Below are 27228 nucleotides of genomic sequence, written 5' to 3' on the forward strand. Positions count from 1 at the left end.
GGGAACGTCCAGAGACTGGCCTTGTGTTTTATAGTGTTTGCTTGTGCCCTTGGGTGTTGAAAAGAGAAATCTGACTAGGTAGCTCATATGGAGCTCGGAAAAATCCAGGAAATTATTTCTGCTGAAAATGTGTGATTGACACGCAGGCAGAGGTTTAGAGAATATTCACAACAGAAAAGACCGTGAGGAACAGCAAATGCGGCCCTCTGAGTAGGTCAGCTGTTCCAAAGGGAACACCAACCCCACGCTCAACAGTTCCACCTCACAAGATCCCCTTATGTCTGTCTCCCTCATCCTAGCCCTCAGCCCACCATTTCCCTCCCTCTTGCAACTATAAGATCACTACCCAGTTGCCTAGAGAGAGAATACCATAACCTGGTCCTTCCCTTAGTTGCTTGGTTTTATGACATGGATCTAAAATGCTCTCTCTCTCCTGTCCTTTATTCTCCAATATCTTTTTTTCTCTCTACAAAAGCACCTGCCTCTTGCCGATTAAAGATGAAGTTGTCAAAGCTATGCTCATCTTATGAAACAGTAGAGCCTCTCGTCCTAACTTCTTTTTGCTTTTCTAATAGTCTCAGCACTTTAAGCAAAATGGATGCCCTTCACAAAAAAGGCTGTACACAGAAGCCAGGATTGCTATTTTCGAGATGAAAGCCTCTCTTCCATGCCAGGCAATTCCACCATTTTGTTAAAAAGAAGGAACAAAATCGACAACTACAACAGTTCATAATCCATCTGACCCTGTTCCATTTTTCTTACTATGTTATACATTATCACTTCTTACCCAAACTTCGGGAAGCCATCATCCAGCATGGACTATTTTGCCCCCAGTGAAAAAGAGCCCTGAACCTTCCTTATTGTCCTAGGATTATCATACACTTGCTGAGAACTTGAGCTGACCACTGCATGGGATGATCTATCCCAGCTGCACGATCTGTGGGACAAACATCCCACACACTATTTATGAGGCAATTACCATGGACCGTCCATTCGCTGGGATGGTGTACTGGATTGCTTCATGTGACAGGATGAGAATCTTGAAAGCCAGGGTGATTTTTAATCCCAATTTTACAGATATGCAAGCTCAGGATTTTAATTACTGTTGAACTCAATTTCAAACTTGTACTTGTTCTTCAGAACTCTGTGTAATCCACAGCTGCATTGCATTAAATTCAGTTTCTGCATGGGTGCTGTTTGTGTGCATTTATATTACTGTCTCACAGCTAAATCTTTTATAAAAGAGATGGATGAGAAAAGCCCTAATGTGAAGTAAAGCTATGCATGACTCTAGACAGGGAATACCTAATAGTTAACCATCAATCTTGGGGCAGAGTCATGGGGATCTCCTCGTCCAAGAAGATATGGGCAGCAAATGTGAAGAACAAGCAAATTCTCTTTGGTTGACCAATCTGGCTTGATTACGTTGATGGGACAATTTCTCACCCTGTTAAGATGAGACCAATGTTGCAAAATCTTAAAAAGAGGCCAAGACAGGGACCACAAGCTTTCTGGCAAAACTCTGGTTTGCAGTGGCTTCTCATGGTGAAATGATAAGGCAGGGAACTCCGGCACCGAGGGAGGAGTCTAATTGGGAAATACGCAATGAGCCATATGCAGACCCTTGTATCCCTGACGCAGCAGAATACTCCCTTTGCTCTGGATGGCAAAGTTGTTTTCCCATTGGGCACGTGGGAGAGAGATGACGCAATTCCCTAACAGTAACTGCGAACAGGTGGGGGGAAACAAAGGTCACTTCCAAGAGGCCTGTTAAAACTTTCCCTTTTCAAACTCAGAGGAAATAATACTCTGGCTGCCCAAATGAAAACCTATCTGTTGCTATGAGGTTGGTGTACACCTTGCTTACCCACCCAAAACTCTCAATGAAAACTGCAGCTGTTATTTGTATGTGCTCAGAGGCTCTCCCACAGTCGTGGCAAAGGAACAAAGGAAAATAACCCTGGGCTGGTAGCTCACCACCTGCGACTGGGTTGAATCGTGGTTGAAGTCAACTGCACTCATACAGATCTAAGGTAATGGTGATGCTTTTCATTGGCACGGAGCTTTACAGTTTGGGACACTCTTCAGCACTACATTTTTCCCCACACATGCGCCAAACTCAAGTATGGTGCCTTACCTTCCTTGTTATGAACAATAGATACAAAGGGCTATTTTTCTGCAGCATGAACACACCTAAACATTGCAGAGACTTTGAGACGATGTGTTACTTGGTCATTACAACGATGCCAAGATTTTCTGCTCAACAAATTTCTTCTTCATGGTAACAACAGTGCCAAATACACACAAACCCTCTTCCCACTCTGGGTTAGGCTACAGTCTCTCTCTCTCTCTCTCTCTCTCTCTCTCTCTCTCTCTCTCTCTCTCTCTCTCTCTCATTTTCTTATTGACTTACAGGAATTATTTGGATATTTCTTGGTATAAAATCTTTGTCAAACATAATCTGTGAATGTCTTCCAGCTATAGATTGGGTCTTCAATGCATATACCATTCATTGACTTTAGAACTGAAAAATAATGCTAGCTGTCCTTTGGGTCCAACTTGCTCATCCACAGTTAAAGAAAATGAATCCAGAAAGGAGTCCATGGAGTTGCCAGATTCAGGATACAGAACACTTGAGTTTCTTCTGGATAGTAGCTAATACCCTGCACTAATGAGTTCTTACCTTGAAGTCATGCAATCCACATACAGCATGGTGGGACAAATTTCTATATACAATGCTATGGATGGATCTCCAATGGAACTACATAGTGTGTAGCTGTGTAGTTCATTTATATAAAATTGAAAGCTAGGCAACAAACCTATGGAGATAGAAGTTAGATTTCTGTCCCTTAGAGAAGACAGCAACTGTTAAGAGGTCATTAGGGCATAAGTGAAGTTTCCCACTGTGTAACACACTATGGCATTTTGAAAGATTTGTTGTGATAGTGTCTTGCTATGTAACTCATGACTTCCTGGAACCTGCAATCCTCCTGTCTCAGCCTTTCAAATACTGCAATTATGGGCCTGCACTGCCAATCCCAGCCTTAAAACAGACTGTGGGTTCTCCAAGAGGAACTCAGAGTTATCTAGAGAAATAGAACCATTAACCTGAATATGTATTATTCAGAAGATTTATTATATTGCTGTACAAGGTATAGGATGGATAGTCCAACAATGGCTGTCTACAGGCTAGAAAGCCTGAAACCTAGTAGAAACCCAGCATTCACAGTCTGTTGTGGAGACCTGGGAGAGTCCCTGGAAAACCAAAGATCCTCAGCCTATATTGAAGGGGAGAAGAAGCTGCACTCAGGAGCCAATGAAAGATGATAGCCTTATCAGAAACAGCAGCAACATAGATGCTCTGACCACCAAGAAGCAAAGATGAGCAGATCAAAGTAGCCCTCTTTTTCTCCAAGACCTCTTTATATGTGAAGGTCAAACAGAAGATACTTTCTATGCTAAATGAGGATTCTCCCCAGTTACTTATTCATTCCAAGAAATATCCTCACAAATCTCTCCAGAGGCATGTCCCTTTGTTGATCCCAGATCTGATTAAGTTGACCACCAACTAACTGTCACAATTTGTGTCTTTACTTGTGAGATGGTTCTACGAATGGATACATAGCAGTAAAAAGTTTCTCAAGTTATACACTTAAATTTTGTGTGTTTCATTGTATATGTTAAATACATTCATATAAAATAAAGAAGAACCATGCAAATAGATTTAATTCTTCTTGACTAATGTGACAGATATTTAGCCAAAAAGAATAATTCTGGCCCTCAAACGACTTTTAATCTGAATTATTCTTTCTGGCTGACTTTTTACTATTACACAAACTGAGAAACTGCCAAATCTCTACTACTTTGAATAATTTGGCTCTTGAACCAGCTGTGGGATGGGCTCTTTGACCTTCAAAATCTCTCCAAACTTCAAATTTTTGGGATTTTTTTTAAAAAAAGATGCCAATATGCATAATCTCTAAGTGGAATGAAGCACCAGAGATTGTCTGGTTCTTGTCTCACATGTTGTAGGGAACTGCAGTGAGCTTGAAGACTGAAAACAACCTATCCAAGGCTATGCATACAACATTGTATGCATCTGCAGACTTCACCTCAAATCCATATAGCAGATAATGCTTAAGTGTCTGCTTTGTCTACTCACTGAGTTGGACACATCCTTGGGTTCCCAGACTCATAAACAGCAGAGATAAAGATGATCAGTGCATGGCTGTGCAAGGAGACCAGTGAGCTCATCCCCCACATGCTGACATGAAGACACCAACAGACAGGGTCTTAAGTCCAAACAGAGAGGACTGAGCAAGGTCAGTGAGGCAGAGTGACATAACTACAGTCTTTTCCATAGTCAACCACAAGGCCACCAGAGCCTCTTCTTGTCCCAGCATTCATGGTTCTGGGACTCTACATTATCACAACAACAGATGGTAGCTTTGGCATCTCATCATGCAACCTAAAATTATGTGAGCCAGAACATCTCTATTTTGTAAATTTCTACTTCCATTTTGATGAAAATGTTAAGCAATGTCCTTTTCAGTGAATTAAATCAGCTTGTCAGGCTAATCACTGTAGCTTTCTTTGAAAATGACTCCAGGTATGATAAATGATACATATGCATATCGGAAATGATTCACTTGACTTTGAAAGACTATTAGACTATACACAGCTAGAGAAAGGAAATTTAAAAAAATGGCCCTACCATAGTTCTGCCACAAACTATCCATGTGACATTTTTCTGGGCAGTAACTTCTCTCTAGGTCTCTGGCCAAAGGGCAAGGAGGGATAGTGGCAAGACAGCTCAGTGCATACAAGCATTTTTATGAAAGCTAAAGGACTAAAGAAGAGGATGAGGGACAGAGAAGACAGAAAGGGAATAAAAAACTAAGGATACTTAAGAGGGAGGTGGTATGATGAATTCTCATCACTACATGATGTACATGTAGATCTACATGATGAATTGCTGCATGAATTCATCAGAGGTTATGCCTTACATAACCTCTGACCTTCCTTCTCCCTTACACCTGTACTCATGATGTAAATGGTACTCCCTTGATCTTCCTGGACCACAGCAGCTCCAAAGCCCCCATCCAGAGTGGCGATCATCATCTTCCTGTACTTCATCATGCTCCATACTCACCTTCATTTTCCAAATCAAAAGTTTGGGGAGAATGTAGTTTATCTCCCCCCCCAAACTCCCCAGTGCACCCCACTGTAATTCTCACCAAAACATATTTCCTTATGTTTTGAATCTTGTGCATTTGTTGGATTTTATGATACTAAGCTTGGAGACTGAAAAGAAAAAAATGTGTAATCTCTACCAACAATAACCTTCCAGAAGTCTTGCCCTCTTGAACCGTGATCTACCTCAGAGTTTACACAGAATCAGATGAAGTTTCTACAGTGGGTACAGAATAGATTCTCACTGTGTCTCTGGAGGAAAAAAAAAATATAGTATTGAGAGCAATTACTAGGGCACATCTGAACCCACTTCATTGAAAGATACTTGAGTGTCCCTGTCTCCAATATGAAGAGTACACCAGCCAGATCTGGTCTTGTTTCCTGGCAAGGTTGTGAAAACTCAATAGAAATTGAACTTCCTAGGAGCCACTCCATCTTTTCTATCATCTGCAGATCAACATCATCTCCCACACATACACTCAAAGAATCCCATGAACTTTTTACATCCCCAGTATACTATGTGGCAGGTCTCCATGTACTTGCTTTGCTTCTTGTCTAGATCTGTAGTTCTCCGTGTTGGATGCAGTAGTCATGTGCATCAGAAACACTAGAGGAACTTTCAAATCTAGACACCTAAGCCATGGCACATAATAATTAACTAAGAACCCCTGAGGATGAATTTCTTATTGACCCTCCTAGATACTATAGTACCCCTGAGGATGAATTTCTGATTGACTCTCCTGGATACTACAGTGTACACAAATAGATAAGCATTGATTTAATTACTTTAAAAGTTACCAAGATGCTGCCTGGGGTTGGACCTAGGTCTGACACATATGTAACAGATGTACAGCTTGATCTTCATGTGGGACTCCCAAAAGCAGGAGCAGGTGTTCTTTCTGACTCATTGCCTATCTTTATTTATATCCCTTACCCCAAACTGGGATGCCTTGTCTAAACTCAAGAGGAGAAGATGCACCTAGTCCTACTACAACTTGATATGCCAAGGGGGTTGATATCCATAGGAGGTCTCCCCTTCTTTGAGGAGAAAGAGAGGGGGGATGGAGAAAGAGAAGGTGGGAAGGAGGTACTGGGAGGAGAGGAGGGAGAGACAGCTGTGATAAATGTGTAATGTAAATAATTAATTTTGAAAAATCTCAATTTAAAAATTACCAAGATACAGGGTGTCATGGTGCAAAGCTTTAATCCCAGCACTCATGAGACAAAGGCAGGTCAATCTTTGTGAATTTGAGGCCAGCCAGGTCTACAGAGGAAATTCTAGGATACCCAGGGCTGCAGAGAGAGACTCTATGCCCATTCCCCCTCCAAAATCACACACACAACAAATAACCTTAGTTTTTATTGTTATTAAAGATTGCCAAAAACCACTCCCGAGATTCCAAATCACTGTGATGTGGGTATCTGTAGTATTAATCTCAAGGAATCTCCTAAAGGAATTACAGTGATGGTTTATAGGTCTCCCCAGGAAAATCCCTCTCCCTGTTGCCTCAGAACACCAAGCATTCTGTCTTCTTGGCTTTCCCTAGGCTTGGCTCTTTGATGGAATGTCTGTTCCTCCCCCTAACCTCCAAGAGAACTTCTGATCCCAACTGTAGACTCCTCTCAGTGACTTGCCCTGACCCTTCCTGGGAAGAATTTATCACTCTCTGTCTGAGTTTCCATGGCAGTCTGTACATGCTTCTGCTAAAGCATTTACCACATCATCATATTATTACTATTTTTTATGTGTCTGTCACACCCTTTGAGTGATATTTTCCCTTTTCATCCAGCCAGCACCTAACACATCACCTGAGACTTAAACTCAATCTAGAAAACGTTTATTAAATTAAGTGAAATCGTTTGTGGGATTGGTCATCATATCAGTGCGCTCTCTCTCTCTCTCTCTCTCTCTCTCTCTCTCTCTCTCTCTCTCTCTCTCTGTGTGTGTGTGTGTGTGTGTGTGTACACTCCAGATGCTGAAAAGGGTCACAATAAAGATACTATTACAAAAGAAGATAGTTGGACACAATGCAACAGTATGGAAGAAAAACCTGGAATGTGGGATAATTCTACCAACCCAGAGTATGTACCAAAATGATCAGCTTTGTTTCCTAACCCCTGCAGGGTCAAAGATGCCCATTTAAAGTTAGAAGTAGATACAAAGCCAGGTCAATGGCTATAATAAATAATCATAACACCTGGGCTTTAATTATTTAAAGTTTAAAAAAAAATAGAACAACAAGCCAAACATCACAAATTAGACCTGCTAAAATTCTTGATGAAAGACTCTGATGGTTCATGTGCTCTCAGATTTGTAAAATAGCAAAGTCAAATCTGCAAGTGTTAGCAGCGGGTAATACTTGTAGTGCAAAGGACCCTGTTGTTCTCTGGTACCTTCACCCAGTGATCTGCCTTGGCTCTAAGTTGCTACTCTCATGGGAAATGAGGTAGTTTTGAAATTTTAGGCGACGGTGGCCAAGGTCACTCTCGGGTCGAAGGAGGCTGGGTCTGGCTTTGGAGAACCTTCATCATGAGTTACATCTTCCTCTCCTATCTTCATGAAGATGCCTGGAGCTGAAGCAAGGATCAAGACAGTGTAGGAACGTTGTGGAGATGCACTGAAAGGTTGCCCTGATAAAGTGGACAGGAAAAAAGAACACACAAAAAAAGTCAAGGCTAACAGTTCCTAACCACAGCAATGTAAAGCTTTAATTCCAGCCATATTTAAGACTCTGGGGAAGAAAAATAATCTGAATGTCATTAGAATCTGTTTTGTCACAGATTCCTATGTTTCTTCTGACAGCACCTGCACGTCTGGGGGAGTCCCCAAACCAACCTTGAGTTAAAATTTCACCACCCTTGAAATAAAGTTAATGTCTGCAGAATCCAAACCAGATTTTCCATGGAACAAGATGGCCCCTCTCATATTGTATTGTCCTGAGATCAACCCAAGAATAGATGATAATAGCCTCATGGGAGGTTAAGAATGGATGGATGCCAAAAACACTCAACTGCACTCACGTGTAATGACTGACATACATTTTAGCCAAAAAAAAAAACAAACAAACAAACAAACAAAAACTCAAATGCAACTCAATTAAAACTCTATTCACTGATCTTTGTTGAAAAGAGCACCAACTGTATACTCAGTGCCATCCCAATTATTAATCCAGTATTTGGGGTACTCTCTCAGAAGAATGAGATGCTATCAAAGATCACAGGAATCAATCACAAGCTAGCTGGAGGCTACAGCAAATAGAATACAATGAGACATGTCAAATCCCCCAAACACTGGTGACCACTGACGGAGAGATGTGTTGGGTGGAGACCAGAGTATAAGAAGAACTTGCTCTTCTGCTGGAATTAACAACCAACTCTGTATTTACAGACCTAAATGTGAAGCATAAGTTACCAGCAATGACATGTGCTCTAAGAAAACACTTCGAAGGCCTGGAAAACCAGTGAGAATTCCTGGGCCATCTCTGAAACAGGCAAATGATTTGGACAGCACAAAGAGAAAAGGAAGTCCCTAATTCCCCTGAAGGACGAACGCGCTACCCCAATACCATACACCACTAGCACCAGCAGTATGAGTAGCATGTCAACTTCTGCTCCTATAGGAGATAGGTTAGAACCACCCAAGGTAAAAGCTATTGAAGTTAGATAGGGTGCAAACGCGAAGCTTCCATTGTTCATGTATCATCTTTTCAGTACCGAGGAGTGAAAATATAAACAGAGAACTCTAATTTAAAAAACTCTAGCTCAGTGCCCAGAGTTTTTATTGGAGTTTCATCAATGATTGATTGCTAAGTGAGCAAGCAAAAGCTTTAGAGTATGCTTCAAAAACTGATATGCAGAAGCAAGTCACCTCCATCAGGATGTTGATATAAAATCCTTCCTAAAGCACGCATCCTGCACAACTGAGTGTGGCACATAAATGCATAATTAGAACCTGTCTGTTAAAATCTCTAATAACATCTGAGATGCAGAAATACATACCACTTGGAAAAAATGTTGAGAAACAGAGAGAGACAGACAGACAGACACACACAAACACACACACACACACAGAGAGAGAGAGAGAGAGAGAGAGAGAGAGAGAGAGAGATATGTTTTTATAGAGTTAACAGAATAGAGTCCTTCCCTCTTCTCTGACTTATAAGAAGGAAGGCTCCAGGTGATAAGGAGCAGGGGGAATGGATGGGGACATTTTCATATTTTGTATCATAAAGATGCACATGTACTCCATATTGTGAAAAGAAGCAATCCATACATGTTATTACTAGCTCAACACACACATTGCTAATGGTCTGTTTGTTCTGAGTTAACACCACCAGCTCAGCTGTCCCAGAAGATGAGTATGATGTTGACATCAACACAAATTTAGATTTCTAGGAGTGCCTGTGCTCAAACATCAACAGAAGGAAGAAAGGGTTGCAAGGTGTGCTGAGGAGAGAGGACAGACACCAAAGCTCTCAAAATGTGACTGACCACCTAGAGGGTCAGGGACAGAAGTGTCACAAAGACCCAACTCTACAATGATTGACTGTCTTTGCTTCCCCCAACAAATTAAATCTGCCTGCTAAAGATGAAATAAAAGATAAATTGTCATGATGTTTGCCTAGTATTTTCCCAGACAGCAGGCGCATTGGCATCTACTAATGACTGTAAATAATGATCTGCAGCATTCTGATTGCATAAACTTTCAGAGTGAGAGTTTCAAGTTTGTACAAGGACTCGGTCATCTGCTGTTTCTGTAAATCCGGTGGTAACCAGAGTTTCTGACGAGACCAAGGGTTTCCATCAACCTTCTCTTCACAATATGTTTCTGATGAGAAGCAAAGATGAGTAGGAGGTTGTAACAGTACACAAAGCATCTGGAATATCGACAGGTGATGAATTTGGCAGCACATATAAGGGGAAAGAGGGATGGAAGGAATGGGGAAGGGAGGAGAAAACTTCAAATCTTGCCTGTTTTAGGGTTCAAATCCTGCATTGCTTCTCCTTTCATAAAGAAGAGTGTTCGGTTATAAACACTAGAAAAAAAAACAACTGTTGATTTTCAAAAACAAAACATGTTGGGAGAAAAATGTCTTTAGGAACCAGAGACCTGAAATCATGCTTAGATGATATATATTCGGGAAAGGTATTCAAAAATGATCAGAGCTCGGTTGACACTGACAGACATGCCACCACTACTAACGTAAGGGGACATTCATTCTCTTAACTACCTTCTAATCATTTCTTCATAGTTTAAAATCTGATGGAGCCATTGTTTCCTCTGCACATCTGCAGAGTGGATCTGTGTGGTCCCTGGTGCTCTGCATCACTGGCTTGCTCTTCTATTTGTGTTTATTTCTCTTACTTAAAGTCTTATATCCGACATCAGGCTGGAAAGATAGTATAAACTTTATAGCATGAACCAAAGGTCGTGGAGGGATGGGTGATGAACTAAAAACAAGATTTGTTTTGGTTTTGTTACTGTAAAAGAAGTTAGTTTAACCAACTAGTAGGAGGGTAATCTTAACAATGTTAACTGATGTTTACATGAAGCAAAAGTCACTGCACAGTGATAAGTATTCTGCATCCTTCACAGGGTCAAAAGTTCAAAGATGGAAGTAAAAGGAACCCAAGAGCTGAAGGAACGATTGCCTGGTTTCTCAGCGTATAGATGGGAGTCTTGTGTCCAACACTGAGATAAAACAACACTGGTAGAGGAAGCACCAGAGACTCTAAGGAGAAAAAAGGATACTATCTGTGGCATTTAAAATAGAAAACATTTCATTATAGGGACTTGGATACAGAGGCAATGAAGAAACTGAGACAAAGATTAATGATGCAGCTTGGACATCAGCGGAAATAGAAGAGCATCTTTCTCCCATGGATTAGGATGGCAATGAAGGGTATAGCATTACCAAATCCATTTAGTAAGTGTCACAGACACACCATTCTACACCAGGACTAGCAAGATGGTCCAGGGGATCAAAGCTCACACTACCAAGCCTCGTGACCTGAGTTTGGTTTCATGAGCCCACTGAGTGGGAGGAGAGAACTGACTCCCGTGAGTTGTCCTCAGACCTCTACATGTGTTCTCTCTCTCTCTCTCTCTCTCTCTCTCTCTCTCTCTCTCTCTCTTTCTCTCTCCTTTTCTTTCTCTCTCCCTCTCTCTCTCCTTTTCTCTCTGTCTCTTTCTCTGTCTCTCACTCTCCCTCTCTCTCACACACACACATACACACATGTGCTTAAATAGTTATACAAATCAAATACTTACGAATAATAAGTTATAAATAGATTTATTTTAAAAAGACCCTTTGGTTTATCAGCTTACTAAAGAGAAATTCAACTCTGCATGCTAATGAGATAGATTTATGTTTATTTTTATATAAAAAATTAAATACTTGCTGAATTATCTGCTACTACAGGACACAGAGCATGGTCACCATCTTTCAGAGTTGTTCCACATTATGCATTTTTAACCATCATACTGAGACCACCATTTCACACAAATATGGAGCACAAAATGGTGGCAATATGTGGAGGGCTTCCAAAATTTTAGTCTCATGCCAAAATTCATTAGACAATTGCTTATGAAACTCATCATTAATTCAAACACCAATTGTTAAAATTAAATGTTCTAACATGATAAAAACCCAAAGATGTGCTAATTTGGTACTTTTATGATGAGGAATAACAGTAGGAAAATACTACAGCTCTTTGATTCCTATAGTTCAATGATAAGCACAGAAAGCTTAGAACGTACAGTCAAAAATGCTGCAATTCATAACTTACAGGAGTTTGCAATATGAACCACGGTGTTTCAGGCAGAATCATGAGCACTGGATAAGAACATAGTGCACCTGCAAAAGCATCCTGCTCCATGATTGCAGGGAAGCTACAGGATGCAACTTACATGATGTAAGTGCTTCTAGGAACACCTCAGACTTATCATGTTTGATTTTTAATTAAATCTTGTCTGCCCCATATTCAGAAAGCTTTTACTGTTGCCAAATGGTTTGAGACCGGCCTCCCCATTCCATTAGACAACTCCATGTTAATTCATTACCACAGTTTAAGAAACTGTGCTCTGAGAAAGGTGGGAACACTGACAGATGGAGCTGACCAACAAGAGCGACAATTACAAAAATGACCACCAAACAGAAGCAGCCGGTGCTGGAAGTCTCATTTAAAAGCAGACATTCTGAGTCATTGTGCTCTCCCATCCACCCTCCAATCAGTGTCTTCCATTAAGCATAGCTACCCGAAAACCAGTTGACAAAAAAAAACTGAGAAATAGGATTCCCTAAATACTGATGGCATGAGCTTTTCAAAAGGATCAGGAGATACAAGCTCCCATGCCATGTTGAGTTTGACCCTATGGTTCGCAGGAGTCTTTAAAACCAATTCTGAAGGCTGGGAAGGCTGTGGGAAAGTAGGAGGTACTCAGCCTCTCCGAGTCCTCATGGCTAGAAAATGAATCACCAATTCATATACAGTGCCTGCTGATTATTCTATAGTCTAGGGTTGACTCTGAAGTGGATGCTGTTTCAACCTTCTGGTAACCACACTGGGCTCTGGTATGGTGTGGTGGAATGCTAGAGAGGTACCCCAGTGTCCCCTGTCAGGACTTGCAAGCCCTGACAATAGGAAGTGTATCCTGTCAGATACCTTCCCAAGCCTGGGCTACGGTTTGTTTCTATTTGATTTTCATGAAGTACAAGCGGCATAGGACATATGTGTATTGGGCTCATTTTCAGAAGTTCTTTTAGCCATCACTCTGTAGGACCAGTGGAGGGCTTAGCGGCTTAACTCTGAAAGAGCCAGAGTTCAAGGGCTCAGTCAGAGGCTGGAAGCTGGTACTTATAAACAATGAACAGGACAGTCTGTTGAACATGCCAGTTTGGCAAAGTCAGAGAAAATTCATTTATTTTCGGCAAATTATTTGACAACCTCGTGTGAAACTTCCTTTCTTTCTACTGGAGCAAGAATCCCCAGGATTACTGTGGCAATAATAAAATATGAACCGCCCAGCTTGCAAAAAAAAAAAAAAAAAAAGAAAGAAAGAAAGAAAGAAAGAAAGAAAGCAAGCAAGCAAGCCTTTATTGCAGGGTGACATACAGCAGATGTAGTCTTGGGACTTAAAATGCACTGTGCCATCAGGTCATGGCACTCCTATATAAGACAGAGCATAGCACCCCAACTTACAGTAGAGGAAACCAGAGTTCACACAATTAAGGAAACTTCAGAAAGATGCAACTATTGAGTAAAGAATGAGATGTGAGAGGCAACAGTATCCAAGCCTTTCCCAGAAGAAAACACTTGTGAAGCCTTCTCCAGGAGGAAGGAATACTTGGTATCTAGCGTATCCAAATCACAAGTCCCTTACAACTGAACCAGGACTAAATCAATAGGCATACATTAAGATTACAAGGCAAGAGACCAGAGGATATTTACCATTGTCTTCCCCAAATTCTATGAGCATTTTGGATTATCAGTGACTCCCTAGTCCCAAACTAGGAGAGGCTGAGGCAAGCAATGCACCCCCTGTATGTGAAAAGCAGCACACTTAGCAGATCCTCAGCCCCCTCTATCTGAAGGCTGTGGTTAGGGTGGGGGTGGAGAAGTGACTGGCCCTCCTTCCCACTTAATTCTCCAGCACAGGATACCTCTCCCGCCTTTTCCCCTACCCTGATTCCCACTGGAATCCACGCTCTGACAAAGGATGCACCAGCTCTGGACTAGGCCCTTTACCCCCCTGATAGGGAGTTTTAGGGTCTCAATTTCCAGAGTTGACCAGGAATGCTATCTGCTGGTGAACTTTACAGGACGCACAACCATAAATTCTGTAAAGGAAAAAGTTTATTACTAAAGTATGGAGCCATGCCCTCCTAGCTAGGCCTGTCACTGAAGGCTCCGTCTGTCTGCTGGTATCTCCTGGCATCAGCTGACTTAATGTCTCTTTGGGTCCTTCTCCATTTAGACAGTTCTATTTCTGCTTTCTGGTATCAAGTTATTATCCTAGAAATACATGAGGAAGGGATAAAGGCAGTAGGAACAGGTCTTGCTCTCTGGGCCACTAGAGAGGTGGGGTCTTTTCTGTCGACCCCCTTCTCTTTCCAGCCTAGAACCTAGACCCTTTTAAACAATATTCTTTTTCCTGTCTGTCGACTAAACAAACTGGGCTCCTCTGTAACTTTTGGTCCTTAGGGTTTTCTCTTTATCCCTGATTGTATTCTGTATCCCCTCTGAGACTTTTCCTCTTCCTGCCTGAGTTTTTTTTTTTTTTTCCTTTCCCCACTTCCAAACAAAAACACTCTTGTAAATCAGTACTCAGACTGGTAAACATGAAGAAGCTAGGGGTTATTTACAGACCCATTTCTAAGTGAGCCATCTGTGCTAAATACCTCTGTACATTATTTTAATTCACCTTTCACTGGCTCTGTAAGGTGAATGCTACGCTTACCCTGTCTTCCAGATGAAGAACTTGAAACTCAGGGTAAACCACCAAGTTTTTACAGGCAGAAGGCTGCAGAGCTGTATATAAATAGAAAGGGGGACCAATTCAAACTGCAGACTAAACTCAGACCAGAAAGAGGATGCATTTACAGAAGACATTTTGTTTCCATTCTCCTATATGGATGGTATTTATACTAGTTAAACTAATCTGGGTGCTGCTATGTCCTGTGCCATTACCAAAGCATAGTGGGTTTAGAACAAGGTTTATTTTTTACTCCTGGTATACTGGGTTGTTGATTCGTTTGACTTCACTATTGTCACTTACAACTCAGGTTGACAGAACCTCCATCCTCTGGGGTGTTGCTAATTACCAACATGTCCTAGCACTAAAAGCTTCTGCCTGAATTGTTGACTGCTGTCAACAAAACTGCTCATATCTATTGGTCAAAGCAAGGGGCATGCCCATACTTTGTGAGTTGTGGGGAAATGTGGAATTACAAGGATCATTTACTAATGTGTTACATATCATAAGGACCCTGTATAAGTAAAAAGTCTGAAAATACAGATGAATAATTCTAATATTGCTTAGTCCCAAGTTCATGGAATTGCCTTGTGAGTCTTTTCACTCCCCTAACTCTATAATTTCCTCTTGTTTGTTTGCTTTGGGAACAAATCCTATTACCTACAGTGATGGTCGCTTTAAGGCTACTAAAGAAAGTTTGTTTCAAGCATAAACTACACAGGCAACATTTCATACCATACTAATAAAACCAATGCTAAACTAAGAAGTGGGAAATGAAGACTCTATGACATAATATATGCAGAAACTCACAGCACATTTCCTGGGTACAAAACAAGCACTCAGTAATTGTTAGCTTCCTTAAACATTTCAGACTCCAATTAATCTTTATATGAAAAACACATCCATCTCCATAACTGCCAAAGACGATTGAATTCCAGAAGCTTTTCTGGCTTTAATGCTCATTCTTAGACACACAGCATACTGTAGAACTACGATGAAAAAATAATAATAAACGGGCTGGAGAGATGGCTCAGTTGGCAGAGAACTTGTCATGCAGACGCAAGGACCTCAGTCTGAATCTTTATACCCCACATAAAAAAGCCAGATGTGGTGGTATATTCGACTGTAGCCTCAGAGCTGGAAAGGTAGATATAGCAGATCCCAGAGGCTCACTGGCCAGTCAGCCTTGGCTATGTGTTGGGTTATAAGCCAGGGAGAGACACTGTTTCACAGAACAAGTTAGATAGCAACTAAGGAGCGACACCCAAGATTGTCCTTTGGCTTCTGAATGCACACATATACACAATGAACTTTGTCAGCGTTCTACCCATGAGAATAAAATGTGAGAAGTTAGTTCTCTGAGACACAGTTATTTTCACGCACTCTCTTTCCCACTGACTAGACTGTTTGAGATGTTTTGATATGCCTAGTTATCAACATCACCTTTGTCGTACAGTTGTACATCTGTCCAGAATCTAGGACATAAGGACACATGAAAGTCAGTGGGAGGTTGTTTTCTCGGGAAGAAAAAAAAAAAACATGGGCATGCTGGGGTTTTCCTATTACTTCTAGAAAGACAGAAACAGCTATTCAGTGGCATAAATGAAGGAAGCCCCACATGACAGTGAGCCAGACTAATCAGACTGTAGATCTTGGAGGAAACCCATGGTATGAGAGCAATTCCCTTTGAGAATCTGGAAAACAAACAAGGGCTGTGCCAGTAATATAATTCTGCTCACCCTTCCTCTGATTCAAACTAGGATACAAAGGAATGCCAGTCTATGAGGGGGAAAGCAGAAATATTGTTTACTCATCTTGTTCACAATGGAGAACTTTGATAATGGGAGATCGTCCCTGACTTTACTCTACCTTACTTTATCCCAGATATGACTACCTTCAACTGAACCTTTTCTTCTTTGTTTTCCACTGTGAAGAAATGCTTGCTGGTGGAACTTTCTAGATGGATACCCTTGAATGCACTTCCTGATGAAGTGGGAGATGAGCCAGCTGCCAGGACAGATGTTGAAAGCACTGGGAACAAGTAAGGCTGATTGTAATAGCACGTTGCATAGGCTGAAGGAGTGTTCTGGTGGTAGAGGCCCCAGTACAGTGTATAGGCAGCATCCAGATAAACAAAGCCAAGGCAAATGTGGCTCACAACAGGGAGGCTCACTTGCTAACATGTTACACGGCATTTGAGCACTGAAGAATCTCTCCTGAAAAGAAAAGGAAACAGTATCATCGGGGAAAACTGAAAGATTTTTGCTCCCAGACTTTATGACTGGCAGTCTAAGTAAGTTGTATAGGCTGTGATTTCAGTCACAGAGAAGACTCCCAGGCAATATATGATTGGTTAACTCCTTAAAGACACTGCCATCATTTGAAAGCTCTAAGGGTTTTTTGCTCTCAGCCTTATTCTGTTAAAATAAAAACGAAGGTCAAAGTATATCACTATCAAGTCACTAATGCCTTATTGAGAATCAATTAATACATTAGAATCTTCTTCCAGAGATTTCAGGGTCCCATAATAGCCAGAAGAAAGGTGTTTCCCATCGGAAGGGATTTTATAGTACATAAAAACTGATTACTGATTGGTGGTTTGGTCTCTATGAGCCCCTGTGAGCCCAGGTTACTTGATTCTGTAGGTTTCTTGAGGTGTCATTAACCTCTCTGGCTCTTTCAGTCCTTCCTCCCCTCTTCCACAAAATTCCCAGAATTCTACCTAATGTTTGGCTATGAGCCTCTACATCAAATATACCAAGGTGGGTTGATACCCACAGGAGGTCTCCCCTTCTCTGAGGAGAAAGGGAGTGGGGCACAGTGGAAGGTGAGAGGGGGGGACTGAAGGGGGGGAGCTCTGATAAGAATGTAAAGTAGATAAATTAATTAATGAATGAAATAGAATTCAAAGAACTGATTACTTTAGACTTAACAAAACAGAGGTCAGGAGTTGTGTTACTGAGAATATGATAGAAAAAGAGAAACAAGAAAGGTAAAACTAAAATTAGACTTCATTCCACCTTCTTGTGTGCGAAAACAGGTACTGGGGATTGTCTCCCACACACTAAGCAAGGCTCTAGCCCTGTCTGATGACCCAGCCCTATTTCATGTTTGGAATGTTTTTGTTTGCTTCAATATTAATTGAGTTATTTAGTTTTGTCTTCTTAAAGCTGGGAAAGTAGAGGAGAAATAAAGCCCAGAGACAACTATTTCAGGCCAAAGATTAAATCTTGATAGCTAACATTGTCATCTTCTTCTCATTGTGTATAGTTGACTAGAAAATCACCTGGTGCAGGGCAGATGGTAAGTATAGCATTGTGAATAAATAAATGAATAAAACTGAAGCTTTAAAAAAACTAACCAGTCTTTGCTTTGAAGTAATCACATGGTAGATTGTAGCCACATCTTAATCGCCCCACATTGCTCAAAACACATGCGAGCAGTACTCTAAGGACTGTCGAAGCAAGTGGAAAAACAGAATTGAAAATCAACAGTCTTCCCCTTTAGTGACATAATGGCTTTATTTACTTATTTTTAATTGTGTTGCAAGTATAATAGTGGGCAGATTTTCAGGCTAGTCTTTACTCTTCGATTAAGAATTCTATATAGCTGAGCATTATGGCACGCATGTCATAAGCACAGAACTGAAGGGCTGGGATGAGAGGACTATTAACATCATCTGGGAGATACATTGCAAAACTGTTTTGAGAGAAAGGGAGGGAAAGAGAAGGAGAAAGACAGAGACAGACAGAGACAGACAGAGACACAGAAACAGAGACAGACAGAGATAAATATTTTCTTATGTGTGGCACAAGAATATCTAAAAAGGAATCTCAACACAACAAAAACTTCTAAGGAACTCTTTGGCCAATTCTGGCCCCTTCCCACATAACTTCTGTAAAAGTAACTGAAATGTTCTTATATAAAAAATGCTAATTAGAGGAGGGTTTTATTCAAATTGCATTGCCGTTTATTATTCATAATGCACATCTCACACAGACAGTATTTTACAAGTAGATGCCCTGCTAGAATAGGGCAATGTTGCATACATCACCCTTGTGATGCTTAACTCCTAGTTCAAGATCTATATTAGCATGGATGTTACATGTACACAGTAAGGATTCCAAGCAATTATCTTAAAGCACGTGCCTTACCCCTGAGTTACTTTACTTCCACTGCCTACTGTTTCTATGTGGATATTTAATATTTACCTCAGATCTACATATCCAAAAATAGCATTGTGCCCTCTTCATTGTTGTTACTTGTTCCTGCACACACACACACACACACACACACACACACACACACACACACACACACACATTCCCACTGCTTAACCCAGTAGTTAAAGCTGTAGTCAGCTTTCTACCCACCATCCAGTCAGCCCCGAGTCCATCTATCAGCAAATGTTGTGGTTCCTAGCTAGCTCAAAAATCCGGCTTATCCTCCATTTCTTCTGGAGTTGTGTCCTCAAAAACCTCAGAAATGTCATTTCAAAACTTCTCTTAAAGCACCTACACTACAAAACATCAAGTCTACTTCAACTTCTCTCAATCTTACATTAGCCTATATCAGACAAAAATCACCCAAACACAAAACAGGTTTGTTTTATAACAAATTATCAGATGTCTTATATAATCACATAGGCACTTTGTAAACATAATGACAAAATATAATACCTGCCTCCCAAAAGCTAGCTTCACAGTAGATCATCACTGTAAAGTAATAGTTCTTTAACTTCATAATAAATTAGTTTTTAGGCCAACTGAGAACAAAAGCTTTCTACCATTGTCCATCATTGGAGAATGTATCATACTGCAAACAACTCACCCAATATCCAAGATAATGACCCAATATCAAAATTTAAAGTGTGTTTTTAATGAAAATGTTCCCTTTTGTATAATTGTAGTGCTGAAATATCATACATTGAACCATCACAAATAAGAGAGCATCTGCATTCCCCAACCTATACTGGTCCCTCCTCTCCATCGCCCATGTGAGCAGCTCTTAGGCCAGTCAAGTTGAAACATAAGATTGACCATCACACCAGTTGAATCAACAAATGGCATTCACAATACAATCTTCTACAGGTCAAGGAGTTCTAAAGTGAACAGCAGACATCACTTATATAAACACAACCATTGGGTTAGATGAATGTATCCATGGGGGCAAGGTTACTAGTAGTGAGCCTATAATTAACTATTAGCTGTTCTAAATAGTGTGAATCACACCGTCTCCAGAAATAGACCAAACACATCCTTGAAAAGAGAAAAGATGATCTAAAAGGAGATAGATATAGATATAGATATAGATATAGATATAGATATAGATATAGATATAGATATAGATATAGATATAGATATAGATATATATCCTGGTCAGCCTTGTAATAGGGCAAAAATGGACTGATCCTAGCACCGACCAGCTGTCCTTCTTTACTCTCTCCTTTTAAGAAATGCAAAGCTCATTCTAGAAGAAGCATTATACCAATTCAAAGCTTTGTTTTTTATCAAATCCCCATAATTATTTTAACTATGTAGCATAGTCCGCACACAGCCAGTGATTAAGCCATGCCACAATTAAAACAATCCCGTGAAGCTAATGACAAATGAGCCAGACAGACTGCTATCCCTTGCTTGGTGTCTGAATATGATTCTATTCTTCAGACATCATTAAAAGCTTCCAACATATTTTTAAATCCCTGGCTGTCTGAGGATCGGTGGGGTCAGGGAAGAATGAGCAGTGACAAAGAATGGGAAAGAATCCTGAATGAAATGTGGGCTGCTCGGGTAAGCTTTTCATCATGAAAGAAGAAAGTACCTAAAAATGCTTCTTGGGAATTTTTTTCCTCTTTACAAAAACTGTTGAATCGGAAAGACAGGTAGTTTAACTGGAGCTTTTTAGAAAGTAGAAAGTCATAGATGATATTTCCCCCATTTAGACAAAGTTCCTGTATGTTCCTAGTCAAAAAAGATGAAGGAAAGAAGAACTGATCTAAAGTTTGATGTTAAATTCTCAACTTGTATGCAATTACCCACACAAGGCCAATGCCATCATTTGCATAGTGCATTCTTATGATATTAACAGGGTTATATACTGTTTTTACTCCCAACTAACAGCAGAAAGGACAACACAAAAGCCATGAGCTACACATCAATAAAGACAATACCTGCATATCAAAAAATACCCACCAAAAAATAGTTACAAGACAATGCAAACTGATTTTTCTCTATTCTAGCCAAAGGCTGACATGTCTAAACATAAACAAAGTCACTCTGAGGAGTTGTTCATGAGGATAGGGGTTCAAGATGCACAGTGAGCATCCATTTATGTTAGATCAGCTGTTGCTGGGATTTCTTTAAACCCATGTATCCATGGATTGGCATCTAGCCCAGTGTTAGGGCACATGTTCACCACAGATGAGACACTGGGTTCATGTCCCAGCACCACATACATACATATACCAGGATAAACGCAGCAGTGGGATATTAACCTAGACAGGACCATTCTGGGCAGCCATGTAAGCATTCTGATAACCCCTCAGGTGATTGTGATGGCCACTACAGCTGTAAATCCACTGCCATTGAATGTTAGTATGATGACTGACAGAAAACGATGAGGATTTAAATATCCCTTAGGTATATCAAGCCTCCATTTTATCAATCAGCCTTCACATGTGCTAGACATCAAGGACAATGGAAATATCCATCTACCAAACCAACCCACAGAAGGAATCTTTTGGGAGTGTCAGTCAAGGAAAGAACTAAGCCATTTGGGGGAGGGGGCAATTTAGGGTAGCATCATATGTTGGAATTTTAGAACTAAAGAGTAATAGATCAAAATCTTTTTGATTTCTAGTCACCCTAAACATTCGTAAGGAGAGGGCACTATTCAGGTATTATACTGTTATTATATGCTTATTCAAATAAGCAAAACTATATTTTAAATAAATGTATGGTTGTGGTCCATGAGAAGTGGTGGTCTTTGGGTGCATTTTCTCCCTACCTGTTGGGAACCACACTAGTCCCTCGTTCGGGCAGCCAAAAATGTTGGGTCTGAGCAAAATGTTGAGGCCCGGGCTGCCCCGAGTTTGGTGGCCAGTGTATCCCGGTCCAAGCTGCCGCTCAGGTCCGAGGGTCGGGGTTCAGCAAGAGAGAGAGGATGGTCGTGAGGAATGGAGACCAGACAGACAGAGAGTTTGTTTCAATCCCGTTTATTCTTCAGTCTCTCTTCCTGGTCTAAGTCCCAAGTCTTGAGTTCCTAGTTCCTAGTTCCTAGTGCCTCCAAGTTCCAAGTTACTTCTTCCAAGTTCTCTCCCAAGTGCCTGCTTCTCTGTCTCCTCTCTGCTGTGTCTCCCTAATGTCTCCTCTGTCTGATTCTCTGATCTGTTCTGTCTCTGCCTTTTATATCTCTCACTTCTAAGCCATGCCTCTAAGTCACACCTATAATCATGCCCTTAGGTCTTGTCTCTAAATCTGGTCACTACACTTCTAAGTCACTCTCTTAAGTTACACACCTTTAATCTCACACACCCAAGGTATCTAAACCAAGATTATCAGAGTGCACTCAGCTGTTGTAGGCTATTGTAACCCAAGTCTCATGTCAGGGTATATGGCTCAAGATGGCTGCAAAACTGATAGCTGCTTTCTGCTAAAAGTCAGCCCCCAACACCTACCATCGCACTTGACCATCTAAGTTACTTGACCACTGACCAGACTCTTTGACTCAAAGGCCTTGACTTCCTAAAAGACATGAGCTTCATTCCTTCATATCTTTTCATCCAACAATATAAACCACACTTCCCTCACATGTCAAGCATTGGGCAACAAGCTATAAAATCAACTCCTGGTATGATATCACCATACCTGGAAACAGGACTACTTAAACATGAAGAATACTTAAGCACTAATCCACAGGAGAAGTGAGCATAGGGTATTATTATACATGTACAAGAGGCTCCATTCTAGTCTAGTTCTTGGGGCATTGAGAACAACCTAGGAGCATCAGAATATAATCTATAGACTTCAAACCCAAGAGGAACCAAGCCAAGTCAGCTAGGATCAACTCATTTGGTGACCCAAGAGTAGTTATAATCAGGATTCATTTGCTGGTGATTGGCCAATGGCAGGAGGATTTGAAAAAAAAATACACAAACGTAGGCAACCATCTGAATTGTCTGATCACTTATTGCTTTCACTGGGCTGTGCTGTGAATCTTTGTGTCTGTCCACTTGTAACTTCGATGGCTGATGTCAAGGCCTCACTCATTCTGAACAACATCCTACCTAGTTGTTTCTCTGCTGCAAAAGTGATATCCAGACGTTGTGCAAACCTACTCTAAGCAACTCGGACCATAACTGGGGAAGTTGATTTCCTCAAGAAGCCAGTGGAACTGAGTTGCCAAAAGAGTTTCCAGGCGAATATGCCTGGAATTTGGGTTTTTTTGATTTGTGTTTCTACAAACTCTGGGCAAGCTGCCCTACTAAAATTACCATTAAGTTGAATTTATGACTAAGTAACGCTGCATTTCTCTCCTTAAGGACAGATCTTCTCTATCTGTCTGGGCTCAGCCATGATCTATGTGGGAAAACAGTAAATCAACAGCCTTGCTTTTCCTTTTTTTTATGTGTGTGCCTTGGGACTGCAGTGGGGTGGGGGTGCCAAAGCAGTTAAGGTTTGCTTTATGATCTGTGTCTCAGGAGGACAGAAGAGTCAGTCTGAGGATTTGTTAAAGGATCAGCAAGATAATTGATAACCAGTGTGCTGGCATGATTCTCTGATTGGAATGTCTTTGAAACAGCTTCCAAATGCTGTGGAGATTAGGGGTATTCTTAAGCAGAGACTGAGTCATATGACCTGGGCAGCCTTCTCTCTTTGCCTTTCACCTGTGAATGTTTGGGTCATACACTTGACCTTAGTGACCCACCATCTGTCAAGTAGGTAGAATAATGGCCATGGCACAGATGGAGCAGCACACAAAGCACCAGGAAACACCATGCAAAAGTTGACATTCGTTTCTATGTCTTTCCTCAACTTTTTTATTAAAATCAGAGGCAAAAATAAAACCTGATTTCAATTCTCAATCTCAAGTTAAAGACACTGTTAGCTTTTTGTTGTTGTTGTTTGGTTTCTGTTTGTTTGTTTTGTGGTACTGGCATCAAGACTGGGCTTTCTGGATGCCACAAATAAGCTCTACCACTAAGCTAAATCGTTAATCTTCTCTCCTCCTTAACATAGTCTTGCCAAATTCCCCACTGCAGTCCTGAAACAGCTTTGTCTCAGTGGGAATACCCCCAGTGATATTTTCTGTGGTCTTAATGTGGTTGGATGACCTCCCAGGCTAATTACTAATGTGACTAGTAAGTTGGTTCTTTCTGTGAGTTCTTCTCCAGGTAGAGCTCTCCACTGGCATCTAGGCTTCTTCACAGCATGGAGACTGGCTTATAAGGATACACATCATAAGAGGTCATTTGTCAGAGCCAGTTTCTTAGGATGTAATTCTAGGTCTTATCATATCAACTGCCAATTTCAGAGCCATCTTTTCAGAAGCTGCTTCAGTAATGTACTTGAAATGTTTTATTGATCAATTATTTTTATTAATCAAATGTTTTAGTGACTTCAACTTTAGGATTGTAAACAAGACTATTCTCTCTGGTATGTGTGTTTTTAAAATCCAATGTGTTTTCACATAAATAGAAACGATAGCATTCTGTTTGAAATTAATCTACAAATAATTCTCTACAGACAAGGACTTCCCCCTGTTATAATAGAGTGCCCCAAACTCACAAATAATGAATGGTATACAAGATGATGTGAACCAACTTGGCCTTACATAGTTATCTGACGCTCTTAGTAAATAAATATTCATCATTTTAGCATTTAATAAACCACAGTAAGCTATGGTAAACTATGGCTACTTCCTTGCTTCATCATTAAATGAGTGGTAATCTCAGACCACAGTCTGCCCAACAGAACACTCATTAGCAAGCAAGTCTCAAATTCTTTGTATGTATAAACTCTTCCCATGGATGCTCTGTTCTCTGCCCTGTAGGCACTCCTACACACTTTACGTAACAGTCTAAGAAAATTCACCAAAGCTTCTAAGCGGACAAAGTAAACACCCTGATTAAGTATTGAGGCACTAACAAAGTTCTGCACATCAGGCCTGGACTCTCTGGGCATTCACTTAAGATCTTAAGCTCTGAGGTTGTTCGGTCTCTCAATTTTCTTCCTTCAAGGACAGCAGCCTATGTTTATATTGATCTGCAGTGACAAACATTACATGATCTTCCCATTTACTTCTTTCTTGTAAAACTCCCTCCTTCAGCACACTTACACACAATGAAAGGGGAGAAGAAGCCTGAAGTATTCGTATGCATTCATGTAAATACTCATAAGTACCATCTACATGTAACACTTCTCTCCTTACCTTACCTTACCTTACCTTACCTATTATCTGGAGGCCTGATGGGTACTGTTTCCGATGATGTCTTTCAAAATATTCCCTTGCAAGATACATATTAAAAATTAAGCATCCTGAAGTTCATAAGGTAACTGAAGATCATCTTCATTTTTTTTTTTTGTCTAATGGTATCTCTAGAAGTCTTGCAAATAAATTGATAGATGATCAGAAATCAATCTAGTTTCCCCACGTAAAACACATCACGTTGTGCTAGAATAAAGGCACATTTTAAAAAGTAAAGGTTTAGAGACATTCAGAAGAACACGCTGGTGTCTGTAAATGAAGAGCTTTTATTCGGTAAATAATCATCCATAACTCAAGACTTAACTAGAAAAACCAGGAATTAATTTTGAAAGACATGAAACAATGATTCATACTTGTCATGAAAACCAAGTAGAAATAAACATTGTTTAACTTCTAGGATTTTGGGGGGGGGGGGGAATTACATTTTATCCTTTCAAAAAATGTAAGTGTTCCAGGGTGTGTCCACAGCTGCTCTGATTCTTTGAGCAAGAGCAGGTTGGGAGTGTCTCTCTTGTGCACATAAGATCTTCTTAAGGTATTTTATATGCATCTAAGCACATCGTTATTTATAATGCCTTACTATAAACCATTTCATTACCCAGATGCATCATGATGCATCTAAAAGTTGAAGTTTTCTGTTATTGTGTATCTGTAAGACGTGGCAAAAAAAAATTGTAGTTTTTTGTTTTTGTTTTTCTCTTCTCTAGTAAAACTAAGCCAAATAATTTAGACCTGCGTTCCAGGGTTCCTGTAAGATGTAAAACCATGCCAGGAAGTTTGAGAAGGTAGAGCAGGTTGAGACCCAGAGACTCGGTGGGCACACACCTGAGGCTTAGGTGACTCTCAGGTCCTTGTCAGACTCCTGACTTGGAACATGTACCTTGGAACACGCTTCTCACATAAAAGAAATGTGGGTCACATAGGCCCAAAACAGAGTTCTCCATGCTAATGAGGTTACCTATAGGCCTGGAGGCTTAGCTAGTAAGCTTCCCTTCCCAGACATTGCTCTCTGCAGATGGTATTTAATCTCAGGCCCACCCTGAGAAGCAGGGTATGGTTTTACACATCTATTTTCTACCATGACAGTAAACTGTTTTGAACCATGGACTGTCTCTTTTCAGCAAGATCCACTGTGAGGAGCCATGAAGAAGGTCTTCACCTACAAAGCCACAGCCTAATCTACTATAGATGACTTCTCTGTACATACAGTCACAACCGCCACCAAGCCTGATGCCACCAAGCCTGATGCCACCAAGCCTGATGCCACCAAGCTAAGGACAATCATTCCTGAGGGACAAGCCAGAGCTCTCCCTTAAGTCAGGTAGCGCTATTTCCAGTTTTCTGAGGAGCTGCCAGACTGATTTCCAGAGCAGTTGTACCAGCTTGCAATCCCACCAACAATGGAGGAGTGTTCCTCTTTCTCTATACCCTCACCAGCATCTGCTGTCACTTAAGTTTTTGATCTTAGCCATTCTGATTGGTGTAAGGTGAAATCTTTCTTACCGTGTGTTTTTAATGTTTTAACTATAATATGTGATGGAGGGTTTCTTTTTTTGGTCCTTTCTATTTGGTCTTCTGTAGACTCTTGTATCTCAATGGGAAACGCTTATTTTTTATTTTATTGAAAATAGATTTTTTTGAATCCAGTATATTCTAATTATGGCTTCCCTTCCATCTATTCCTCCAAGTTTCTTGCCTCTCATCCAGATCGACCCCCTTTCTGTCTCTCATTAGAGAAGAAACATGTGTCTAAGGATTAATAATAACAAATAATAATAATCGAACACATCAGAACAAGACAAAACAGGAGGCAAAGAACTCAAGAAAAAGCACAAGATACAGCTACAGATGCAAAGATGCACTCCAAAATTCCATAAAAGCACAAAACTGAAAGCCATAAAAAAGGACCTGGATTGGGAGGAAAGAGAGGGAGAGAGAGAGAGAGAGAGAGAGAGAGAGAGAGAGAGAGAGAGAGAGAGAGAGAGAGAGAGAGAAATATAATGATAAAAATGAAACAACACAAAAATCCCTGATGTGAAATTACGAGGCAAGGAGCCTCCAAAAGACATCACAAG

General features: G+C 40.6%; 1 long non-coding RNA gene across 1 annotated transcript; it reads left to right on the forward strand.

The window, feature by feature from the left end:
* The first annotated feature begins 1782 nt into the window (after window positions 1-1782).
* Window positions 1783-26874, forward strand: LOC143435681 (uncharacterized). The gene is made up of 3 exons (XR_013106153.1): window positions 1783-2033; window positions 16553-16709; window positions 26275-26874. It is a non-coding gene; the product is annotated as an uncharacterized LOC143435681 (long non-coding RNA).
* The last annotated feature ends 354 nt before the right edge of the window (window positions 26875-27228 follow it).

Source organism: Arvicanthis niloticus, chromosome 22 (genome assembly GCF_011762505.2).
Source record: "Arvicanthis niloticus isolate mArvNil1 chromosome 22, mArvNil1.pat.X, whole genome shotgun sequence".
Classification (NCBI taxonomy): Eukaryota; Metazoa; Chordata; class Mammalia; order Rodentia; family Muridae; genus Arvicanthis; species Arvicanthis niloticus.